The sequence below is a fragment of the Rhagoletis pomonella genome, unplaced genomic scaffold, assembly GCF_013731165.1.
Source record: "Rhagoletis pomonella isolate Grant_MI unplaced genomic scaffold, Rhpom_1.0 Rhpom_scaffold_00011, whole genome shotgun sequence".
Classification (NCBI taxonomy): Eukaryota; Metazoa; Arthropoda; class Insecta; order Diptera; family Tephritidae; genus Rhagoletis; species Rhagoletis pomonella.
The window spans coordinates 16,596,504-16,605,432 of record NW_023458565.1 but is presented as its reverse complement, the minus strand read 5'-3'; the positions used below and the strand labels follow the sequence as shown (position 1 = coordinate 16,605,432).

Genomic DNA, 8,929 nt, shown 5'->3' with positions numbered 1-8,929 from the left:
ATAAAATAAAATAAAATAAAATAAAATAAAATAAAATAAAATAATATAAAATAAACCAAAGTTAAATTTAATTAAATCAGATTAAAAAATATAAAAAACAAACAAGAAAATAAATAATTAGTCATATGCATAAAAAAGAATTTATTAGGTAATGAACCGTTATGTATCAACATTTTTATTTTTAGATCATTACAAAATTGTTATTAATTGATTATTGATTTTGGATCAAGAATTATGGCTGAATTTATATTTAAATTTTTTCAATAATTTTTAACCGTTATGATGGAGACTGCGTTCTTATGATCGATTTCAATATTTTATGATTAGCGTTTTTTGGTATTAATCATGGGCCTTAGCGGTTCAGAAATTTGTAAGAAAAGTTATAATTTAATCGTTAAAATTAGATTTATGATTTTCTGAGTAAACGAGTAAACTGAACCGTTATCTTATGATTTTTGTTTTTTTTAGACCGAGAATAGTCATAATACATATTTGGAGTTTATTTTTTCGGTCAAAATTAATCGCTACATTTAGATTTTTATTTTTTCGATCAAAATAGTAGCAAAATTTAGATTTTATTTATTTTTTTTTATCGTCGTTGTTATGAATGATTTAAATCTTTTATGATTTAAAAATCTAAATCTTATAATAACGGTTATAATATGTTCGAAAAAAGATTAGAAGTAAAGTGCAAAATTTGTGCGAAAACACTATGAATTTAATCATAATTTAACCGTTACATTTGCATTAATATTTTAATATTTTTCTGATTTTTTTCTTTCTGGCGTACAAGAAAGAAAAAACATTGATCGAAAAATAAAAATCCCAAAACGACAATTACACTATGCGACAGTCAAAATCGGGATGGGATGAAACCAACGGGAAATGTTATATCGGTCAAAAACAAGTTATACGTGGCCCGGCGTTTCGATGGGTCACGTCTAGGAATCGAGATATATCGATTTGAAGTTAGTAACTATCATATAGGGGAAATATTCTTGTCTAAATGAGATGCCTTCACTTAATTGTGAATAAAGGCGAAACGCGTCCATCGATTTTCATGATCTATGTCTCATTTTGCTTAAAGGTTATGTGACTTTGCGTGAAAGTAATACGACTTGCCTTTTTTCCGTTTTGGATTTTTTATGAATTTAAAAATTAAAAAAATTTTATATTTTAAGCAAAAAATATTTTTTTTCTTCATACATTTATTTTTACCGGCAAAACTGTTGATTATATAGAAAAACAATATATGAACAGATTAAAGGAATTGTAATTTTTAATTTTTTTAAATTTGTTTGAACAAAATCGGACTAGTGGTTCTCGAGTTATGTAAAAAAAAAAGACCACCAAAGGTGACAATTTCCCCTATATGATAGTTACTAACTTCAAATCGATATATCTCGATTCCTAGACGTGACCCAGCGAAACGCCGGGACACGTATATCTTCTTTTTTACCGATATAACTTTCCCCGGTAGTTTGAACCCTTCCCGATCACTGACCCCTACCATTTGTCTCACAGTGTTATTGTCAATAAAAAAAAAGATCATAAGATAACGGTTAAATTTGATATTATGCCAACTATAAGGGTTAAATTATGATTTTTATTATAAATTTCATAACCATTAAGGTCCCTGATGCGTTAAACTGATACTCGTATTTTGGCATATTCATAAACTACATATATATACATACATACTATAATGAAGCTTATATGAGTCCTTTAGAAAACAGCCAAACTCCTAAAAGACAGCTTAAACTATGAGGAAGAATAGTCAGAGTGCATTTTCGTTAAAAAAGCAGTACCGAAAGTGATCGAAATGAATATATTACATCCAGCTCTTAACGACCGTATCGACTATCCTTTTTAAAATTATAACCGCAAGTTTTAGTAAATTTTATTGATATTTCGATCTAGAAAACCTATTGATTTTATATTTTATGACAAAAGCAAAACCAAAATTTTCCTGATATTTTCTGACTTTCTGAGTTAACTGCCGATTCTGAGTTAACTACGCACTGTGAATTTGGCCCTAAGAAACATCGAGACACGTAAATTTAATTGTCGGTCGTAGATTATGGATCTGTACACTCTTTTTTTAATATTTTCATTTTAAGTTTGTATTGTGAATGAATACTAATTCATACTTTAAGGCCTGTCTTCAGCTCTGAAGAAAAATAAAAAATGCATATAAAACGACGCACAAGAAATGGAAAAGAAATCTACTTCTGTCAAAATATTTAAGTCAGTGTGCAGCTCTCAAAAAAAAATTCTCTTATATTTATTTATTCAAGAAAATTAACAGCAATAGCAAAGTACTTTTTCAAGCAACAAAAAAAAAAACAACGTAAAAATTTTTCTTGTGATTTTTCTTTGACTGAGGCAGACGACCCTTTAACGTGGAAAATGTTACTCATACGCCATGAACGAGTATGTACGAATACGGCTATGTACGATATGGCGTATGAGTAACATTCCTTTCTGCCCCTATTTCATACAAAAAATGATTGCACATTTTCATTTGACCATTCACAACTTGTTTATTTACCCATAGATTTTCATCGCTAGTAGCTTGATTTTTTTTTTGTAAAAAAAACATGTTTTAATAAATATTGTTATTTCTTCCTTGCTAAATTTCTTTCATAAAAGCTAAAATATCTTGGAAAATGCCCTAACCTGGAGAAACGGTATACGGATCCGTAATCTATGACCCAGTCTTAAGTTCACGTGTTTCGGTGTTTTTTTTTGCCATTTCAAGACTTGAAATTATCCTTACAGTGTAATTCACTAACTAGCTTTCCCGTAATGTCAATTGTATGTATGTATATGTCGCAGCCTGGAAGACGCTTCAGTGATTCAGGAGTCTATATGACTCTCACAGAGATAATTTCTGAGAGACGAAGGCAGATCCTGTTCTAATATCCATTTTGCAGCCATTTGTAAAAATGTGTATTTCATTATCGTTTCGAGCAATATTAAACTCCCAGTCACATCCGGCACCTGATAATCACAACTGTTATACTCAAGCCCAGATCTATTATTACGAATTACGATTCCATGCCACTATCAATCGTCGAAAAAAAGCCAAAATAAATACGCAATTGCACAAATAAAAAAGCAGAATAACAAAAGCATCTTGTTTGGGTAAGAAATAAAACAAGTTTAGTTAACAACAACACAATCTGCATATAACTATGTATGTATGTAAAATATGTATGTACAACATATGTACATAAACTAAAACTCCTTAAGATGTGCTAACAATACGAAGTAACCCTACTTGTTCTTGTTGATCCAACAATAGTAATAACGCCATTAAACAATAGATAAGAGGTCATGAATAAAATGCATAAAATATTGTTGAGTAAATTTGAGTGTGCAAGTAGGTGTACGCACTGCACAAATACAAAAACTTAAACTGAAATAACAACAATGTTGAACGCTAAGAACTTGTAAAGCCAACACCTACATTGGGCACAACTACATCTGCATACATACATACATACATTTGTAGCTATACATAAACAATGTGGGTTAAATTGTGCAATCCGAAACGATAGTAGGTTGTAAGTGGGTGTAAAACACGAACAATAACAACAAAAACAAAGAAATACATTTGCATTGTTGACGGCGACTGAAAGCGTTCAAGTAACTGAGAAAAGCTAAAGAAGCGCATAGAACAATGAAAAATATACAATAGATGAAATGATTTATTCTAAGTACTTTTTGTGTAAACAAAGTAAATAGATACAGCGGCAACAAGGGTAATGTGAGGGGGAAGAAGGTTTGAATGGGATCACCGTTAGTGCGAATGTAAGTCTCGGATAATAATCTTACCCTCTCCGAAGCACCAACAACCAAATATAAAATATTAAATCATATTACTAAGAACCCAAAGCTTCTGTTATAATGTGATTTTGAGAGTCATACATATGTATACGTACATACATATGTATGGGCGTTTACAGCGAAAGTCTATCGCGTAAAAAAATTAAATGTCCTATATCTAACTTATTTACAGGCCGATTTAGCTGCTATTTATAATATTTACTGGTTTGAAAGCCCGTATTTATGCTCTGATTTGTTTCACATTTGGCATGTTTAGTTGAAACGTAGTATTTAGGACAGAGATTTGCAAGAAATGGAACCGCTGCTGGTTCTGATTCCAAGTAAAAAGCACGCTCGACATAAAATGCATGTTTTCTTCCCGTTAAAAAGTCTATATTAACAAAATATTGTCAATGGAAATTTGAGTAACGTAACGCCAGGTAACGTCACGTCAGATAGTTTAGCTGATTATACATAAAGCAGAAAAGATTTCTACATTTAAAAACTTGAAAAATTAGCCTTACACATTTTCAATATTACTACAAAAACTTTTATACAATTTTCCAAACTTCGAAGTCAAAATCCACTTTATTTTTTTGTAACGTCACGTTAGCGCGTATGTTTACTAATAACTTTAAATGGCTACTACCAAGAGTTGTAACTTTTTTTTTACTGAATAAGGGGCCATTTAATTACTATGCAAACATTTTGTTAACATTTTGTCATACGAGTGTCACGTAAAGCCACCCAACGGGGCCAGAAGCGCTCCATTAGTTCTATTGGAGCGCACCATATTCAGCAGTAAGCGCTCCCTTCCTAATTTCATACTTCATTGTATTTTAACATTTTGGGTGATTAGAAAGAAGCGCTCCCTTGCTGCTCTCAAAGAAGCCTTGGTCAATTAAAAACTATTGACAACTACCGGCCCGCTGCTACCATCACTGATGTACAAATGAACAAATGTAGAAAAAAAAAACAAGAGGCAGTAGTAATTAGTTGAAAGTTTACTCCTACAAGGACTACTTCGCGGTGATTTCGAAAATGGAATCGGTTTTTTACCGGATACCACTTTTCAAAATTCCCGGGTTTTAGTACCGGGCACCAATTTTGATAAATTATTGATGTACTTCCTCAGATCATCACCGAGTAGTTTGCTCTTATCCATTAAACTATGCGTTAGGTAGCTTGCCGAAACTACAATATGCCAAATTTAGGCATTTCACTGTGTATTTTTTTTTTCTGTGAATTTAACCAGACCCACCTACTAACATGTATTTCAACCCGCTGAATACGAATTCGAGGTCCATTTGTTTAGTACACCCTCAAGTAAATTGCGAAAAATGGCAATAAATCCGCAATTTATAAGTAATGACTGAGATAAAGAGAAATATAAATATAATAATAAAGACAAATTCAAAGATAAAGACAAAGGTAAAAATAATGATAAATATAGTAAAATAGATAAAGACAATGATAACAATAAAGACAGAAACAACAATAAAGATAAAAATGAAGTTTAAGATTAAGAATAGGATTAAGGTTTAGCAGATGGCTGAGTTTTTTTAATAGTATACATTCATTTCGATCGCTTTTTGTCACCTTCAAAGAAATATTTTTGCAAATAACCAGTTGCTTGCTGCATGTAAAACATTTTAAGGTTTGAAAAATAATTTAGTACGGATAGTGCAAAAGCTCGTATAAGTGAAATGGAGCATTGAATTATGGAATTTTGCACTTTCCTTTGTATTAAACAAGTTTTTAAATTGAGAAAAAATTTACTTTTAAGCAAATAACTGTTACAGACGTGGACTTTAATAATGACACATAAATAAATGCCAAGCATAAAAAGCAAAAGCAGAAAGTGTTAACAGTGAAAAATAACGTTTGTTTTAACAACAGTTACAAATGTGCTAAAAAAGAGGATCATAAATAATACAAATCCACTGCGGCATAAACACGAAAAATACAAAAAATTACATGTCATACATCAACGCCAGCTGCGAATGCGGCCAAGAGTGTAACTGCGTGCAGCAGCAGCTTCATAGCGCTAGTGCAGAGCAAAGTAGATTATAAAAAAATAGAAAAAAAAAATAAAAAGTGATTGAAAAAAAGTGAAACAAAAACAACAAAAATGGCTATACTGATGCCGCCATAGAGCTGCAAAGAAGCGAATTGCAACCAAAAAAAAAAAAAAACAAAAACAAGAAACTAGAAAAACAAACATTGTAAGCTGCAATAAGTGCAAGCGAAATATTTTTTGTGTTCCTTCCATATTGCAACAATCAATAAATCAACAAACAACTTGAGTAACTACGTGTACTACCACACACTTCCAGTGCGCACTCTTACCAGCCAGCCTCCCCTCAGCAACTCTCCAAAACTAGAACGCAAACGTTTTTTTTTGGCAAACGCTGCCAATATCGAGCAACGCCACAGCGCGCCACGGCTGCGGGGCTACTAGCTTAGCGCCAGCCAGGCAGCCAACCAAGTCAGGTCAGATCAGATCGAATTGTTGTGAGTCCAATTGCTTGTTACAGAATCTTGCGGCATAGAGTAAATGAATAAGAAAAGCAATAATAAGTAACAAAACCACGAACAGCAGCAACAAGAAGACAAAGAGGAATACTAAATGTCTGCGTAACAGCTGCAGTTGAGCGGAAAGGGAACAAAAAATAAAAAGAAAACCAACACATTTTACAAACAACAAAAACAACGCTGCAATAATGTCCGTCCAGTGATATATGTTTTTTATTGTTTGATATTTTTTTTTGTAAATTTGCTTGTCGGAGGAAAATCGTTCAAAAAACACTAAAGGAAAATCTGAACTAATTTTAGTTTTAGTAAAAGATTGTTGTGAAAAAAGTCTTTTATTTTATTTTTAAAGCAACTAATTACAAAAATAAGCAAAATAAGCAATGCTCCTACGCCTTCAATTCTAAAATTAGTTACGTCAATAAAGCTAAGCACTACTAAAAATACATACACGCATACATACAAGTCGATGGAAATTTTTTTTACAAATTTAGAAATAAAAATTAATAAACTATAAGTTTTTATGACGCACAAAAAAAGCTTATAAATTAATAAGCAAAGCATATTCACAAAAAGCGAAAAAGAAAATAGTAAGCAAACTTCAACAACAAAGAAGAAACGCATACACAGAGAGATTCACTAATAACCAGAAGAAACGACGACAGCCAATTAGGAGCATAAACTTGGGCGCTTACAAAGCAGAGGAAATAAAAACAACGACGGTGGCAGTGGCGGCGGCGGCGGCGGCCATCTATTACTAGTGGATTGTCTGCTGCTTCTTCTTCTTCTTCACCGCGCCCGCTAAAGTGGAGAGCCCACAGTCTGGCTTACATAAGGCAAGCTAGCCGAAGCAGCAAATGACAACCAAGCATATATGTGCTGAGTGAAAGTGTACAACAAGCAAACGCATACAAACGCAAGCACGCACATACGAATTCCTTGCCATAGGCAGCACTTGAGTTGGCAAGCCAATTGACATTGTCGCATTGTTGTTGTGCGTGGTATTGTGTTAGTGCACTGCTTTGGCACTCACCAAGTCGACTATCAACTTTTGTCGTCAACATATGAATTTTTGATGAGCAACAACAAAGCAAAAGGCGTATAACTACCAGTAAAAGTCAAAGCGAGCCTTAGGGCAGCAGCACAGAAAGGCAAACACAAAAAGAAAAAATGAAGAAATTACAGCATAAACTTGGAGTATAAAATTTTTAAATACCCAAAGCTATAAAATAATTAAGCACAACAGACAAACGTTGGTGGCTGTACGTACGCTGTGTGTGCGTAGCAGACTAATTGCCGCCCACAAAAGGCCAGCACACACGAACAGAGAGAGAGAGAGAGAAGCAAGGCAGAGCAATACAGCATACAAAGATCTATGTGTCATGAAAGCGCTTTTAGTGCAGGCGTGTTGGCGCTAATTGCAAGTAAGAAAACACACACACACACACGCGCATGCCAGTAAAATTGAAATAGAACCCAAGCGTTCAGCGGTGGTGGTGCTATATATATAGTCTAAATATAGCCTTTAAGGCAGCGTACAACAGGCAGCTGTCAGTGCGTATGAGTAACATTAGTGCAAGGTAATTGATTGCGAATCGCTCGAAAAACACCAACGAGTTATTAGCCGTTAAAAAGGGTACAGCATAAAAAGGTGTAAAGTGCGTGCGACTGCAAAGCGAGTGGAGACGACTACCTGCAACGTGATACTGCCAGTGGTGGTTGTTTCTCGGTTAGTAGTAGGCGGCTTGTTGCCCACAAAAACCCGAATACAAATTCAGCGACTAATGAGCGAGAAACTTAAGCCATAATTAAGGTATATGAATAATGGACGCACTGAAGAGCTGCTGTGATGCATGATGCATGAGTGGGGTTTGGGATTATAAAGCGGCGCAATAAGAATAACCTAAGCAGCAGAGGAGCGCAGGTATAGAAAGGCAACGCAAAAGTTAGCGACTAGAAAGTATGCCACAGACTGTAAAATCATCCTAAGAACAGTAAAGGTCCTAGGTTAAGTAGTAAGCGTTTGACAGAAACCAGCAAATCAGCCAGGTATATATAATAAAATACCTATTTTGAGGACGCAACTGTACTAAAAATGCAAATAAAAGCACCACAATAGTTTCAAGCAAAGTCCAGCTGCAAAACCATAGCGAATTGTCATTCAGTTGACAGCAAATCAACGCAAAATCAAAAGCGGAACAACTGAACCAAAAAAAAAAAACAACAACAACAGGAAAACGAGAGCGAAAACCGTAAATCACACAGAGTAAACAAAAATCTTAGAAAAGCATAGAAAAGCAAACATAAGCGCTGTCCAAAAGTGCTCGCTCTATCACACGCCGCACACTTTTATATAGAAAAATATAATTCCAATTTATTTCTTGCTTCCTATGCCACAGCAACATCAAATTTTCATGCATATTAAACCAAAAAGCAAAACCCATAACGAGAAAACTTTCTTAAAATTCTAAACATCTTTTCGATGCGACAATAGAACAAGCGTCAAGAAAAGACAAGCAAAAAAAAAAACAACAACAACAAAAGAGACGCCTAGACAAGTGTGACG

General features: G+C 33.9%; 1 protein-coding gene across 1 annotated transcript in view; it reads left to right on the top strand.

Annotated features, from left to right (window-relative positions):
• LOC118746717 (cilia- and flagella-associated protein 298) overlaps nt 1-8,929 on the top strand; it is a gene marked incomplete in the record, with an annotated part of 91,998 nt that overhangs the window by 18,651 nt on the left and 64,418 nt on the right.